At 37.1% G+C, this 16,466-nt stretch overlaps 1 long non-coding RNA gene across 2 annotated transcripts in view; it reads left to right on the forward strand.

Annotated features, from left to right (window-relative positions):
• The window catches only part of LOC110214932 (uncharacterized), a 120,660-nt gene that overhangs the window by 39,338 nt on the left and 64,856 nt on the right, over positions 1 to 16,466 (forward strand). For both annotated transcript variants that reach the window (XR_013482866.1, XR_013482865.1), the window contains exon 3: positions 12,116 to 12,219. This is a non-coding gene — a long non-coding RNA (uncharacterized LOC110214932). The remainder of the gene's footprint in view (positions 1 to 12,115; positions 12,220 to 16,466) is intronic.

Raw genomic sequence — 16,466 nt, forward strand, 5'->3', positions numbered from 1 at the left:
GGCATGTGGGAACCTGAGACCTGGGATTGAGCTAATAGCAGGCTCTAATCTCCCACAGGCTGAATAGAATGAGGGCAGATCAGCAATTTAGATAGATAGCAATGTATAGAGAGCCCATTTAGAGTCAAGAAGACCTGAGTTTGAATCCTGCCTTAATCACTTTCTGACTGTATGACCTAGGGCAGATCACTTAATTTCTCTCAGCCTTAGTTTCCTCATCTGTAAAATGAAGGGGGTTGGACTTGATAGCCTCTAAAGGTCCCTTTCAGTTGTAAATGTATGATTCTATGATCCTATTTAAATTGTTCTCCCTCTGAAATGATAAGTAAATGTAAGGAGCCTGCTATATTCCAGACACTGGGATGCAGAGACAAGAGTAAAACAATTCCTGCCTTCAAGGAGCTTATAATCTAGCTGTAGAGGCAGCATCTAAAATAAATACAGAGTGCGTGTGGGTTTCTTTGTTTTTGTTTTGTTTTGTGGGGGAGACACTTCAGCTGGAGAGATCAGAAAAAGTTTCATGTAGAAGTTGGCAATTAGGTGGCCTGGAATCAGGAAGACTCATCTTTGTGAGTTCAAATCCAGCCGCAGACACTTCCTAGCCGTGTGACCTTGGGCAAGTCACTTCACCCTGTTTACCTCAATTTCCTCATATGTAAAATGAGCTGGAGCAGGAAATGGCAAACCAGTCCTCTATCTTTGCCAAGAAACCCCAAATGGGGTCACAAAGAGTTGGACAAGACTAAAAAAACTACTGAGTAATAACAGAAGTTGGCATTTTGAGCTGAATGTTGAAAAGAAGCTAGAGATTCTGAGATGTGTGAGAAGGAAGTATATGACCAGTGCAAAGCATGGTGGGAGAAAGTGGAATCATTTAAGAGGAAGAATAGGAAAGCCAGTATAATTTTCTCATAGTTTACTGGAAGAAGATGTATAGGCAAGGGCCTGGTTGTGAAGGCTTTAAGTACCCAACAGAGGAGTTGAATTTGATTCTTGAAGTAAGAGGCAGCCAGTGAAATTTAGGGAAGAGGAGAAAGTGTCACTGGCCTTCTTGCCATCCCTCAAACAGGACGCTCCACCTCTGCTTTCTTCAAGACTTATCCCAGAGTAAGTGTGGCCGAGTTGTTGAGTAGAGAAGTGCAGATAGTTCTCACTTTTTAGGCAAAAGTTGACTTTTAGTAAAGAATTCTTTAAAAATACCTGTGTTAACTTTCCTATATAATACTGTGCTTGCTGTCTCTGCACCTGCCACACCAATTAGTGGCACTCCTCAGCATCCTACCCTCTCCTCCCCCCCCACCAAAAAAATACCCTCCAAGTGAAAGCAGAAGACCAGCCCTGCAGCTGGGTTGGGGGCTAGGCTTGAGACCTCCAGCACTGCTAGGGAAAACTTTTGTCCCACTCTGTACTCCTGCTGCTGTGTCTGCCATCGGTCTGTTGGCCCTTGGGTATCAAGCCTATCCCTGTCCTCTCCTGTCAGTGTCCAGCCCTTACATGCTTCCCCCTTACATGGCTGACTCTGGCCCCCTCAGGTCCTCCTCTTGCCTCCACTTCTCTGTCCCTGGCCATGTGCCTTCCAGCTCCCTCCCTCCATAGGTGCAAGGCCCCCTTCTTGCCTCCATCCCTCTCTCGTTCCTTCCTTCCCTTCCCCAGGTCCATAGAGGTCCCCAGGTAAAGAGAGAGCTGTCTGTACACAGAGGGAAGGAAGTAAAGTGTAAGAGGACTGAAAAGAGAGAGAGAGTGTGTATCTAGGAGAAGACAATGATCATTTATTAGTGCTTTCAGAGTTCGAGACAGATGAGAACTGAACAAAGTCCATTCGAGTTGTAAAATAAGGATTAGATGATCTTTAAGGTCCAACTAGGCCAGTTGTAACATTTCTTTGAGTCTGTGACTTAAGAGTAGTAGGTTGATGCAAGACGATGGGGGAGATCGTGTCTGGGGACAACTGGGAAATACTGTGGGATTTTTAGGAGGTCTGCTATGGCAGATAAGGAAGTTCTGACCCTTCTAGTTGGACCCAATTGATGTTATTAAATTTGTAGTAGAAGATCAGAGTGTAAAAGGATCAGAAGGAAAGAGAAAGGGTCTGAAAGAAAGGCTGAAGAGATAAAAGGGAAAACCAGTCCTATTCACAGGCTATGTACTTTAGACTAATCCAGAGTACATAATCCAGGTACATAATTTTTGAACTTGAGCCTCTTGTTTGGTTTTGAGCAAACTAAGTTAACTCTGTAGTAGACAAGTTCATTATAGGTTCCATCCTTCAACTAAAAATTAAGACCCTGACTAAAGGAAAATAGTGTTGTTTTGACTAAGCATTTGTATAAACACTGACATTGGAAATAACTGCCTCAGACATATACATGTTCATATTTTGATATTTTGGAAGTTCAGTAACTTAAACTACTGTGCCTCTCTGCCATCAAAGATCATACACATTTGCATTTCATGAATTCCTGTGGCAGAAAAGTTCATTACCTAGACTTGGCTCTTCTCAGCAATGTAAGGATCTAAAATAACTCCATGAGACTCACGATGGAAAATGCTATCCACATCCAGAGAAAGAACTGTGGAGTCTGAATGCAGATGGAAGCATACTATTTGCTCTCCTTTTCTTTCATCGTTTTCTTTTATTGCTTCATTCTCTTGGTTCTTCCCATTAGTTCTAATTCTTTACATCATGACTAATGTGAAAATATGTTTAATATGAATGTGTAAGTAGAGCCTATCTCAGATTGCATGCCATCTTAGGGAGGGAGGAGGAGAGAAAGGGAGGAAAAATTTAAAACTCAAACTCTTATGGAAGTAAATATTGAAAACTAAAAATAAATTAATTTTTTTAAAAAAATTCATCACCTGGAGACCAACCTTTGGGTAGTATTTAAACTCTGCCATTCAATTTAACAAAAGCACATATCATTCAATAGGGAGGAGTAGTAAATAGATTAGGAGATGGTTTGGGGCCAGATCATAGAGGGCCTTGACTGCTGGGCCAAGGAATGTGTATTTTTTTTTCTTTAAGAAACACTAAAAGATAACATTTCTTTGCATTTTCTCTTTCCCTAGTACGTGGCCAGTTTGTTTTTTGTTTTTTTTTTTTTTAAGCGCCAAGTGGTGCTGACAAATATGTTTAGTCTTTAAAGGTCCCATTCAGAAGGTGTCATAAATCTTTTAGATTTAAATTTGTCAGCAGTTTGTTTAATTTTCTATTTTCCTTTTTGTTTACATTTCTGAGAGAGGAACTTTAAGGGCACCTACTAACTACTCTGTTACTAACTGTATCTTTGTACAATTCACTTAATTTCAAAAAAGAATTTAGATGCTATGAAGTTTGTTACGTGTGTTTAATAATAATATTGGTTTGTTGTCTTTGATTTTGTTAAGCATACATAATGTTATTTCCTTGTTTAATTACTGACATTGTGAATTTTACTTTTACTTTGTTAATATGCTTGCAATTTGCTTTTTTATTTGTATCTTGTGTAGTAAATTTTGTTCCAGTGTCATTTTGATTCTATGTTTCTTTGCCCTTTAGATGTGCTTTTTGTAAATAGCAGATTTAGTTGGTCCATTCTCTTTCATATTATTAGATTAGATTTCACGTATTAGTCTATTAATGTCCTATGTTTATTGATTGATTGATTTTCATATCTCCTTTCTCTTTGTCAATACTTTGCCCCAGTTATTAACTTAAATTGCTTTGATATCCCCACAAGCTTTCCTCCCCTGCTCCTCTTTGCCTACTGTTTCTGTGGTTTGGGGGAGTTTTACCTAACTTAATTGATTTCTTTTTTTTAATCTATCCTTTTCTTTGGTCCTTTATCATTCCCTTCTCAGTTAAGCATCTAGTTAAAAATCTCCACTCTTCTCCAACTTCCTGTGTTTGTTAGTTTTCTTTTTACTGCACTTTGTTCTAAGAAGCTTTCTTTGCTTCATTTTCTTCCTTGTCTCCTCTCTGCTAGCATATTCTGATGTTTTCTCTGATTCTCATCCTAGACCCTTTGTGAGGGAAATAATGTTGGACAGAAGGAACTCGAAGTGGTAGAGATTACCCTGTGTCCTAAATTGGGCAGTCTTTATTTTGCCTTCTCTGTGATCCTTTTCTCTGGGGCCATGTTCCCCCAGCCTTGATGTTGCCCATTAAGGCACTCTCAGAAAAGGTGGCCTTCATTCCCATATTAAACTTGAATGTAATTACTTTGCATGTATTTATATTTATTCACTTTATTTTTATGCAGTATATATTTATATATGTACTTGTAGTCTTTCTCATTAGGATGGAAGTTCCTTGTGGGTAGATAATATTTAATTATTTGTACCTTTTATTCCCAGTGCCTAGCACATAGGCATTAAATAAATACTTCTAGGTTGATTGATTTCTGGCATATACTTCTCCAATAAGAATACTCTTCTGCGGTAACCACTCCCCCACTTTTGGGTTGAGACCCCAAGCTGAATCCCTCCCTTCTGTTATTTCTCTCATTCTCCTGCAGCTTCTCCAGTCCCTTATCTGCTCCCTTACCTTCCCACTCTGCAACTGTTGTTTTTGTTGTTCAGTCATTTCAGTCCTGTTTGACTTTTTGTGCCTCCGTCTTAGAGTTATCTTGGCAAGGATACTGGATTTACTTGCCATTTCCTTATCCAGCTCATTTTACAGATGAAGAAACTGAGTCAAACAGAGTGAAGTGACTTGCCCAGGGTCACACAGCTAGTATGTGTCTAAGGCCAGATTTGAAGGCCTCATGGTTTACCCACTGCGCTGCCTAGCTGCCACTCTGCAATCACATCTCATAAAAGTGCATTTATTCACTTGTAAAAAGGTCATGGGGTTAATCAGGTTAGCAAAAGGTTTACTAACTTTGTTAAGTCTTTTAGGTTTTTAGTTTTCTTTGTCAGTTCTATAGCCTTTTCCCTCTTGTGTTTATGTAGTGTTCTGTTTAGAAGATACCATGAGACTGTCAGCTCTCAACTTCTCCAAAAATTCACTTCTATATATTCCTTTTTATTAATCTTTTTATTAGATTTGCCCAGCCCTTGAGAGAGAAACGTTGAAGTCCTCTACTACCAGAGCCTCTGACTCTTCTCTAGTTAAAGTAAGGTGTGATTGTGTGATTGTGTGTGTGTGTGTGTGTGTATTGAGGTTATTTATCCAGTTGGGATTTTTGTAATAACCCCAAACTGCTTTCCAATATTCCTTCTAGTTCTTGCCATATAGAGAAAGTATGACATATGATAGAAAGCTTGTCTTGGAACCAAAAAGACCAGTTTTCAAATTCCTTCTCTGACACATAGTTGCTGAGGTATCCTGAGCAAGTAATTTAACCTCTCAATAATCCAAACAACTTTCAGATCCTATAAATTGGAAAGAAAGTGCCAATGTGCATTACTAGCGGGGAGTTCCTCATTGAGAGCTACCTGTAGAAATGAATTTACAGATCCAGTCCCTATCTTTTCAATAATATAAAAAGTCCTTTTTCTTAGTGGTGTGTATTCTTGCATTTAGGAAACACAAGACTCTCTGCAGATTTGTTTCTGAGTGTTATTTAATCTGTGTTAGTCTCTCTTTTTTAATTGTAGTATCAGATTGTTTTGATAATTACTGCTTTATTACATAAATTGAACTTTGGTATTACTGAGTGCCTTTTTCCATTATATCCCTTAATAGTCTTTATTTTTTATTATTTCATTTGGATGTTATTTTGTCTACATCTGTGAATAAACTGATTGATGTATACAGCATCAAAATTTGTAGTTTGGGTAGTAATGTGACTTATCATTTTCATGACCCAACTGCATCAGCAGGTACTTCGGTTTTGCCTAAGGATTTGGTACTTTCATTCCTGTACTTCTAAGTGTTTGAATGTAAATGTATTTTGTTGAAGACTTTTTCTGTGATTTGACATAATTGTACAATTTTTATTATTTATGTAACTCATTTTTTTTTCTAATATTGAAGCATCCTTGCAGTTTTGGCATGAGTTTCTAATTGGTCAGCATGAATATTTGAGGGGATGCATTAAATGAATTAGTATTTGTATAATATAATTTGTTCATCCATTCCGTAGTTAATGTGCACCCACTTTGTTTCTACTCCTTTGCTACAATATAGAGTGGTACTATAACTATTTTTAGAGGCAGCTGAGGCTTGGTAGAGAGAGCACTGGGCCTGGAGTCAGGAAGACCTGAGTTCAAATCCAGCCTCAGATATTTCCTAGCTGTGTGACCCTGAGCAAGTCACTTAACCTCTGATTGCCTAACAAAATGGATCCAATAGAGAAGGAAATGGCAAACCACTCTAGGATCTTTGCCAAGAAAACCCAAAATGGAGTCATGAATTGTCGGACAGAACAGAAATGACCGAACAACAGCAAAATAATTATTTTTGAGTAAATGAACACGTTTTGTCTACATGTGATCTCTTTGGGGTATATTCCTAGTAGGTTATTAGTGGGTCAAAGGGTATATGCATAGTTTAGTGACGTTTTCTATACAATTCTAAATTGCTTTTGTGATTATAGGTCCAATTCACAATTCTGCCAACAGCTCCTTAGAGTATTATTCACACACAGCCCCTCCAACAGTTGTAATTTTCATCTTTTGTCATGTTTGCCAATCTGGTTGGACCAGTGTGAGATGAAGTCTCTGTTATTGTAACTTCTATTTTTCTTACAATTATTGATTTGCAGCATATTTTCATATGGTTGTTGATAGATTAGATTTCTTCCCTTGAAAACTGGCTGCTTATGTCCTTTGACCAATTATTGGTTGGCATTTGCTCCTAAATATTTGAATCAATTTCCTATATATCGTGGCTGTCAGACCTTCATCAGAGGAATTGCTGCAAAGATTTTTTTTCCAAGTTAACTCTTTTCCTTCTAATTCTAATTGAATTGCTTTTGTTTTTGCTAAACGTTTAAGTTTTATGTCATGAAAAATATCCATTTCATTTTCTGTGATTCACTCTGTTCCTTATTTGATCAAGAACTTTGCCCCATCCATACCTGTGAAAGGTATCACCTTCTGTTCTCTCTAATTTGTTTATGACATAACCTTTTATTTCTGGGTTATGTATCTATTGTAGCATATTCATCTATACCTAATTTCTCTGCCTTTTGGTTTTCCCAGCAGTATTTTTTCAAATACTGAGTCACTGACCCAGGAGTTTTTGTATTTGATTTTATTGAATACTATGCTACTGTATTAAGTTTTTCTGAATCTTGTGTACATTATATTTTCTATTGATCAGTTTTCAGTCTGTCCAAATAGTTATTATGATTACTGCTTTGTAGTACAGTTTTGAATTTGGCACTACTAAGCTCCCTTAACTTTTCCTACTTTTAAAATTTTATTTTCCTTGAGATTCTTGACCTCTTAGTCCTCTAGGTGAACTTTCTTTTTCTTTTTCTTAGTTCTATAAAGTAATTATTGGGTAGTTTGCTTGGTATGGTACTAAATCTTAAACCAATTTAAGTCGTATTAAGTCATATTGTCATTTTTATTATATTAGCATGGTCCGTCTGTGAGTAATTCTTTTCTGTTTGTTACCCTTTTTTAATGCAGTGTTTTATAGTTATATTCATATAATTCCCTTGTGTGTCTGAAGAAACTCTCAGATATTTTGTAGAAATTCTGAGTGTAATGTCTATCTCTGATGAGAATAGTTTGTAATGTTTGGAAAGTCTGATGGTCTTTTGGTGGTTTTATTTTATGTCTTGCTATTTTACTCATGTTTGAATTTCTCTTAATGTTAGGTGAATCTCTACCACTGTTTAAATAAAACCATCATGTCATCTGTAAAGTAATAATTTTGTTCCCTTTTTGCCTGTGTTTATTCCCTGTGTTGATTTTTTTCTTGTGATGTTGCGATAGCTACTATTTCTGCAATTACATCAAATAATAGTAGTGACAATGTACATAGTGGCATTACCCCTGATTTTACTGGAAAGACCTCTAACATTTATTTTGTATGGATGGGCTCTTGTTTTAGACAAGTATTGCTCACTGTATTAAGGGAAGTTCTATTTATATTTCTTGATCAAATGAGATAGTAATTATGAGGCACTTAGCATACTACCTGGCGCATAGTAAGCTACATATAAATGTTAGCTATTATTGAATAATCTGTGATTTTTATTAGTTCTCTTACTAATATGTTCTATAATTTTATAATTTTCCCAAATTGAATCAGTCCTCTATTCCTGGTATAAATTCAAACTGGTCATAGTGTCTAATCTTTATAATTTGGAGGTTGTCCTCTCTTTGATATATTTAATTCAGTATTTCTGCAATATTTATCAGAGATATTGGTCTATCATTTATCTACCCTCTGACACCTCTTCCCATTTTAGTTATCAGAATCTCATTTTTCAGAAATATATGAGAAGAGAGGGAGTACAGTTAATGAATATAGAGAGCTTTTTTTCTAGAAATGTGTTAATCTGTGAAAGGAAAAAGAAATAGGGAATGAACACTTGATCCTATTATCCCTTCAAACTGGGTTTATAAGGATCATGAAACGTCCAGTGATAGGGAAAGATTGAAGAATACAGGGCATGACTGACAAATGACCTTTCAGAGGAGATATGATCAGGGCACAAAAAGAGGAATTGGGCTTAGTGAGGAGTCTTTTCTATCATTATAGATTAGGGGCCTACTCATTTTAAACTGGAATGCCTCCATAGCTAAACTGCCTTCTCCTGGTAGCTTTTACAATTCATGTTGTTATTGGTGAAATTGAAGAGTTTCAACTTGTTGACTCTAGTCCTGAGTGAGTTAAGCTTGACAGTGCCCTATGGACTATTTTCATCTGCACTATGCCCTGTTTTCCCAATACTTCTGGAAGATTTTCTTGAGTGAGTTCTTGAAATGGAGTAGTCAAGCTCTTTAATTGTAATTTTTTTGGGGGTGGGGTAAGGGAACTATTCCTAAATTTTCTTATAGAGATTTATTAAGGGCCTGTTGTTTTGGTTTGTAAAGATGCCAAATATTTTGGTAATTTTTTGTTTTTATTTCTGATAGGGTTTTTTTTGTGGGGTGGGGGTTGTACTATATCTATGGATTCAATTTCTGCCACTCTCTTTTTCAGAGTATTATTGCTCTATTAATATTTTCCCATTATCTGTTGTAAATGCTTAATTCTCTGGCTTGCCTTTAAAATTGAAGATATTCTAGTTTCTCTACATCTTCCTTTAATGCTCCTCCTGTAAAGGGTGTTGTAATTCACTTCTTATTTCTGGAGGTCTCATTTTTGTTAGTGCAGTATTAATCCTTTCTTTTCAAGATTCCTTCCCTGTGTTATTTATTACATTAGGGCCTCTTTTTTGTTTGTTTATCTCTTTTGTCTTCTGTGAGGTTTTCCATGTGAAGAGATCATTGTTCTTGTTCTTTCTTTCTCTCTCTCTCTCTCTCTCTCTCTCTCTCTCTCTCTCTCTCTCTCTCTCTCTCTCTCTCTCTTGTTATTCTTTCATTTAATGCTTTTTTTTGTTGTTATTTTGAAGTGAAGCAGCTTTCATAAGGTCATACAAATAATACCACGTTTTGAGCCCAAATCTTCAGATGAGAAATTTGTTGTTCTTCTCCCTATCATTTGTTCTTTTCTTTTTCTTTTTTTTATTTGTTCTTTTCATTTGTTTCAGAGGCTGCTTTCCTTGGGTGTCTAAGAGGCCTACATTCTTTGCTTTCCTAATTTACTTCTATTTCTACTGTAGGCTGTTTCCCATAGTAGGCCACCAGACTTCTTTGTCTTCATTGGTCCCCGGCTTCTACCAAATCAATTCATGCTTTTTCTCTATCATTAGCCCAGAAGCTTGACTTTCTTTTTTATTTACAAGTTGACTGTCATCCAGAGCCGCATTATTTCCTGTAGAGTAGTTCCCAAAAGACCCTTTGTTTATCTCCTAACAGCTGCTCTAGTCCGTATGTATATATATATTCTGTGTGCATATGTATATATGTATGCATGGATGTACTTTATAATAATTTTTGAACATTAGTGTTTTAAAGTTTTACAAAACATTTCATATACATTATGTCTTTTGATCCCCATTCAGCAATTCTGGGAGGCAAGACCTGGAAGTGTTACTCATTTTACAGATGAGGAAACTGAGCCTTGAGAAGAGTTAAGCAAAAAACTCACCTGTAGTCACTGCTAAGTGTATGTCTAAGGCCAGATGCAAACCCACATCCACTCCAAGCTTTAGGTCTGCTGCTAGGAGATAGAAATTTACACTTCCATATCATTGCTTTGTGAGAATGTCTTAGACAGAATGAAGTACTTGAGGCCATTTTGTGGGCACAGTGTTTATAAATGGGCAGTTGGTGGAATGATTTTGCCACAGAGAATTGCAACTTTACAGTTGGGTTTTATAGTTATAGTGTGTTAATGGTGATGTTGCAAAAATGATACTGATAGAGGCAACCTTGTATTGGCCACAGAAGGGATCTGTGGGTAGATTTCAGGGGGTCCAGAAACTAATGTAGAAAAAAAAATTTCTCCTATAACCTCTCCCTCAAATTTAGCATTTCCTTCAGTTGTTTAAAAACATTATGAGAAGGATAGCACCCAGAAGGTTAAAAACTTAAGTTCTATAGGAAATTCATCAACATGTTCTTTTACAGGAAAATTTCAATTTGGCTTCATTAATTTGTTGGAAAAGAATTCCTAGAACATCAGATATGGCCACAATTAAATAAGCACAAAAATAAAAGAAACAAAAAAAATCAAAGCCATTTTTGAATTATTTGTGCTTCTTTTCCTCTCCATTGTTGAATGTAATCCATAATTGATAGGAAACACCTCACAATTCTTTGGCAAGACAGTAGAGCAATATGGCAGATTATGAATTATTTTAGTATCAATTATTTGTCTTTAGCTGAGAGAAACCGAAGTGGCCATCTATTTCTTTCCCCTCATTTTATAAATGAGGAAACTGAGACCCAGGGAGATTGTGACTTAACCAAGGTCACATAGTTAATAAATATTAGAGGCAGATATTCTCTTTTGTCTATGTTTATGTTTGCTTATCTGTATACACTAGTTGTTTCTTGGTGTTATCTTGTAAGTTGATTAAAACAATTTGTTTTAAATGAAACCATATTAATATTTTTCAGCTGAATAATAAATGGATAATAAAAATCACACTAGAAGGAAAAGATGGTTATCTAAGTGATTTGTCTCTAAAGGAACTTGTTCTTGTAAATAAATACAAAAAAATTAAAGACTCTGTGAGACTTTTAAAAACTAGTCATTGCTTCCTCAAGGAAGGTTACTGGCAATAAAACAAATTATATTAGTGCTCTTTTCTATTTCAGGATAAAGTGGTTTCCCTGGGCAAATAGGCATGTGGCTCATTGCCTTCTACTCTGCATTTTAAGTAGTAAGCTATATGAATTGTTTGGCATTAAAAAAAAACCCTTTATTCTGAGAATATTAAAATGTTTTTGTTCAGCAGAGAATATTAAAGTGAGCAGCACAGACAACGGTTTTAAAACACAAGGAGTACAAATGATATTTGCCATATCAATTTGTGGTATTTGAGGGGTGAATTGTAATGTCAGTAGCAAAACTTAGCAGGTGAATTTTGTGTAATTAGTAGAGGGAATACCTTTCCTTATGTTGTTTAGTACATTCCAGTGAGCTACAAAAAACCTACCCGGAGGCTTTAACCCACTAACATCCTGGCTTTGACCTTGAGTTCATGTAGATCATGGAGTACAATGTGTAGACTACCTTATGTTCTGATATCCTTCCCTTGCCTACTGAACCCCTATCATCCTTTAAAACCCAACTTAAATATCACTTTCTTTATGAGCCCTTTTCTGATTCTTTCCACTTAGTCATGACCTTTCCCTCAGACATCAAATAGCACTACCTGTATCTCACTTACGCATCGATAAGGTATTATTTTTATAATACATAATACATGGAATATGTAATATAATATATGCAATATGTATTATAATTATAAATTTTTGTGCATGTAATGTTATATCTTCATTACTAGAGAATAATAATAATAGCATGTTTAGGGCTTTAAAGTTTACAAAATACTTTCTTCATAATAAAACAAATCTGTGAACTATTTAATACAGTATGATTATTCCTACTTTACAGGTGATGAAACTGAGACTTTGTAGTTCTAAGTGACTTGCCCACAGCTAGCTGGACTGTAACCAAGGCCTCCTGACTCCAAGTCCCACAGTCTTACGACCCATGAGGTAGGAGGGATTTTTGTTGTTCTCTCTCTCTTTCTCTTTTTCTTAGACCTTGGTTTAGCATTCTGTACACAGTAGGTGCCTCATTGAATATTCATTCAATTTTATTTATTGAATGTATGAGTGTGCACCATCGTCCTTGTGTTATCAGTTAGTACTATTTTACTTAGCTTCACTCCAGCATATGCACCGTTGGCCACACTATAATATTGTCATCCCTTGACTTTTTATCATTCTCCTCATTGTACAGATGAGGAAATTGAGGCAGATAGGTTTACCCATAATCACACATCTAACAAGTGTCTCTGAAGCTAGATTTGGACTCAGGTCTGCCTGACTCCTGGTACAGCTTTCCTCTCTTAGCTCCCTCTTCATAGGGAAGACCTAATGCTTGGGCTGGTTCTTGAAGAATTAATTGGACAGGTGTTGATTGGGCAAAGGGGAGTACATTCCAGTTGGAAGGAACATCCAGAGTCGAGAAAACCCAATTAGCTGTAACATAGAGTAGGTGAAAAGTCATAGGACAGAAGGCTAAAAAGATAGGGTAGGGCCATATCTTTTTTGGGGGGCAGTTGATAAATATAGAGAATCTTAAATGTGAGGTTGAGTCTTCTAGACTTTGTCTGGTAGATAATGGGAAATCATGGATGGTTTTTGAGCAAATGAGTGGCACAGAGTGATACTCTTAAAAAATTTACAATGGCAGCAGTGTGCTAGCAGTGTCAATGGGATGCTGGAGTCAGAGAAACCTGCAGGAGGGATATTGTAATGCTCTAAAAATGAGAACTTGAAGTGGGGTGTAAGTAGGAATCAAGAGAAAGAGATGGATGTGTTTCTGGTGGCAGAAATGGTAAGGACATCAAGAGGAGGGGAAGCAGTTTATTTTTGGGGGGGAGAAGGATATTTTTGGATACACAGTGATTGAGGTACTAATGGATATATAAAGGAGACAGTAGACAATATGAATCTGGAATTTGGAAGCATCATACAGGTTAGTGACACATTTGGGAATCATCATCATAAAGATGATAGTTGATTTCACTTCCTGCTTTACTGAGAAAATTGAGGCTATCTGTCTCAAGTTCCCCTCCTCTTCCTTATTCTACACTTTGATACTTCTTTTCATTATCCCCTTTTCTTTCTTCCTTCTCTTCTCTGATGAAGAGCTGGCATTTTTATTTCTTTGCAAAGGCTTATCCTTCCACACTGTCTTGATTCCATGCCTTCAGGGATGGCTGCAATGTATTCCATAATTTCTGATTTATAGTTACTGTATATGTTTATAACACACACACACACATATAAAATAATATGATGTTCCTTAACATTTGTAGTATTAAAAATTCCCCTTTCCTTTTGGATAAATTGATATTTCTTGCTAGGAAATATATCAAGTGATATTTGCAACTGCTTAAGCACAGGCCCTAGTGGTTATGATATTTAGAGATAAAAGAACTCTAGTTCTTATTAAAGAGATGTCTTTCTGCTTATCTTTACAGATTTCACTATTTTGCCTCATACCCCCGACTGCTAAGAAGCTCATTCCTGTTTCTAACAGTTATAATTTCATAGCTAATGCTCTTCTCAGTCCAAATGGGCTAATTTTTTTTATAGAATCCTTGTTTGATAAAAGATTTATAAAGATAAAAGATTTATACCTCCTGACCAGAGATAAGAAAGATGAGTGTTCTCTTCTTATGCTTGGCATCCCATCTCTCTAATCACTTGCCCTTGAGTTTCTGGGAACAAGAAAACTGAAACATCAGTGATGAGTATCAGGGATGAGACCTTTCCCATATAGAAAAGGAAAGCTGGTGAGCCCCTCCTTGATACTATCTCCCTCCACTTTTTATGGTGCTGTAATTCCTATGAGCCATCTAATAGGAGTTGTTTTTTTTTCCAATGGGCTGATCTGAAATCAAAGGTCCCTGTGTTGCTTAGATGGCTGGTGGAGATGCTCATCAAAACTTAGACCCAGGAAACAACAGCCATTACTTTTCAGACATTCTTTGCTAACTACAAGGAATATCTTTGGATAAAACCTCATTAAGATATATAACTCAGTGTGTAAGATATTCTTTTCTCTCAGGTATAGGTCACTAGCATGTCACAGTATTTCTCATTTAGACAACAGTTGCTGCTAAACATAGGAAATAATATGGACAAGAGAATCTGGTCAGTTCCCCTTTTCAATTATTCCAGAAGACCCAAACAAAGCACTTAAGACACCACCTAAATCATTCTTTCTGTTTTCTTACATTTAAATCTTATTCACTGACTTCTTCGCCTATAACTATAAGCATGCTCAAACTACCTTTTATCTTTTAAAAAAAATCACTTGATTCTGCAGCTATCCCCTCAAGCTGTCATCGTGGGTCATCTGTACTAATTACGTCCATTTCTTAACCTTCCACTCATTTAACAAACCCTTGGAATCTGGTGTCTGACCTTACTATTTGATAGAAATTGCTCCATGCAAAGTTACCAATGAACCTTTAGCTATTAAATCCAAATGTATTTTTTCAGGGCTCATTCCACTTGATCTCTCTAGAGCTTTTGACACTACTGACCACTCCCTCCTCCTGGCCACTCTGCTGTCTTGGCTACTAGGTTTTTTTTCTTTTTTCTTTTATTTTTTTTTAAAGCATTTATTTATAGTTTTCAACATTCATTTTTATAAGATTTTGAGTTTTCTTCCCCTCCCTCCTACCCAAGACAGCATGCAGTCTGATATAAGCTATACATGTACAATCATATTAAACGTATTTCCACATTACTCATGTTGTAAAGAATTAGAACCAAAGGGGAAAAACCACAAGAAAGAAACACCCCCCCCCAAAAAAAATAGTATGCTTTGATCTGCATTCATACTGCATAGTTCTTTCTCTGGATGTGGATAGCATTTTCCATCATGGATCTTTTGGAATTGTCTTAGATCATTGCATTGCTGAGAAGAGCTAAGTCTATCAAAGTTGGTCAATAGTGTTGCTGTTACTGGGTATGTTGTTTTCCTGGTTCTGCTCACTTCACTCAACATCAGTTCATGCAAGTCTTTCTGGGTTTTTCTGAAATCTGCCTGCTCATGTTTTCTTATGGAATAATAGTATTCCATTACATTCATATACCACAACTTGTTCAGCCATTCCCCAATTGATGGGCATCCCCTCAATTTCTAATTCTTGCCATCACAAAAAGAGCTGCTATAAATATTTTTGAACATGTGGGATCTTTTCCCATTTTTATGATCTCTTTGGGATACAGACCTAGCAGTGATATTGCTGGATCAAAGGGTGTGCACAGATTTGTAGCCCTTTGGGCATAGTTCCAAATTGCTCTCCAGAATGGTTGGATCAGAAGATGGCGGAGTGAAAGCAGCAACTTGCTTGAGCTCTCCCCCAAATGGCTCTAAACAAATTCTAAGGCAGCTTAACCCACAAAAAGACAGAGTAAAACAAATTTCCAGCCCAAGACAACCTGGATGATTGATCAGAAAGGTATATTTCACCGGGCTGGGAGCAGAGCGCAGCGCAGCATGGGTGCACAGGCCACAGCAAACCTGGAGCAGGCCTCAGAGGACTGAATCACAGGCAGCTCTGGCAGTTTCCAGAGTCCTCAATCCACGAATACCAAAGACAACCTAGAAGGTCAGTGGGAAAAGTCTGTTTCTGCAGTGCTGAGAGAGGAAGGTGGGATCTCAGCTCCATTCCCCAAGAGCATGACCCTGGGGTGGGCAGCTGCTTTCTGAGCTTCTGGCCCACAGACTGAGGGGGAATTGAGTGGCTGATCAGAGAGGGATTGCAGGGATCTCTCTGCTGGTGCTGAGGCAGGAATCTCTTGCTTTGCCCATGCTTGGATCTGGGTCACAGTTCTGGACGGGGGTTCTGGGGTAAGGAGGAGTGGAGCTTGTAGTGGCTGTGGACAGGAAACCTTCCTCACAGTTCCATGGCAGAAAGGAGTGCTTGTGGTCACTAATAGACCACAGCACAGGCCAGGAAAGGAGTAAACACCTCGCCCCTTATCATACCACCTTGCAAGAACTGAAAATTTATGGGTCCCTACAAGTATCTCTGAAAACAGCTATATAAACCCCCAAAGCTTGTGACAGTACATTCTCCACATTGGAAACAGACTCTTACCTTAACAAAGAGTTTAAAACTCAAGTAATTGGCAGGAATCATGAGCAAGCAGCACAAAAAGAGTCAGACTATATTATCTTACTTTGGTGACAAAGAAGATCAAAATATACAACC

The sequence above is a fragment of the Phascolarctos cinereus genome, unplaced genomic scaffold, assembly GCF_003287225.1.
Source record: "Phascolarctos cinereus isolate Bilbo 61053 unplaced genomic scaffold, phaCin_HiC Scaffold_726;HRSCAF=1367, whole genome shotgun sequence".
NCBI lineage: Eukaryota > Metazoa > Chordata > Mammalia > Diprotodontia > Phascolarctidae > Phascolarctos > Phascolarctos cinereus.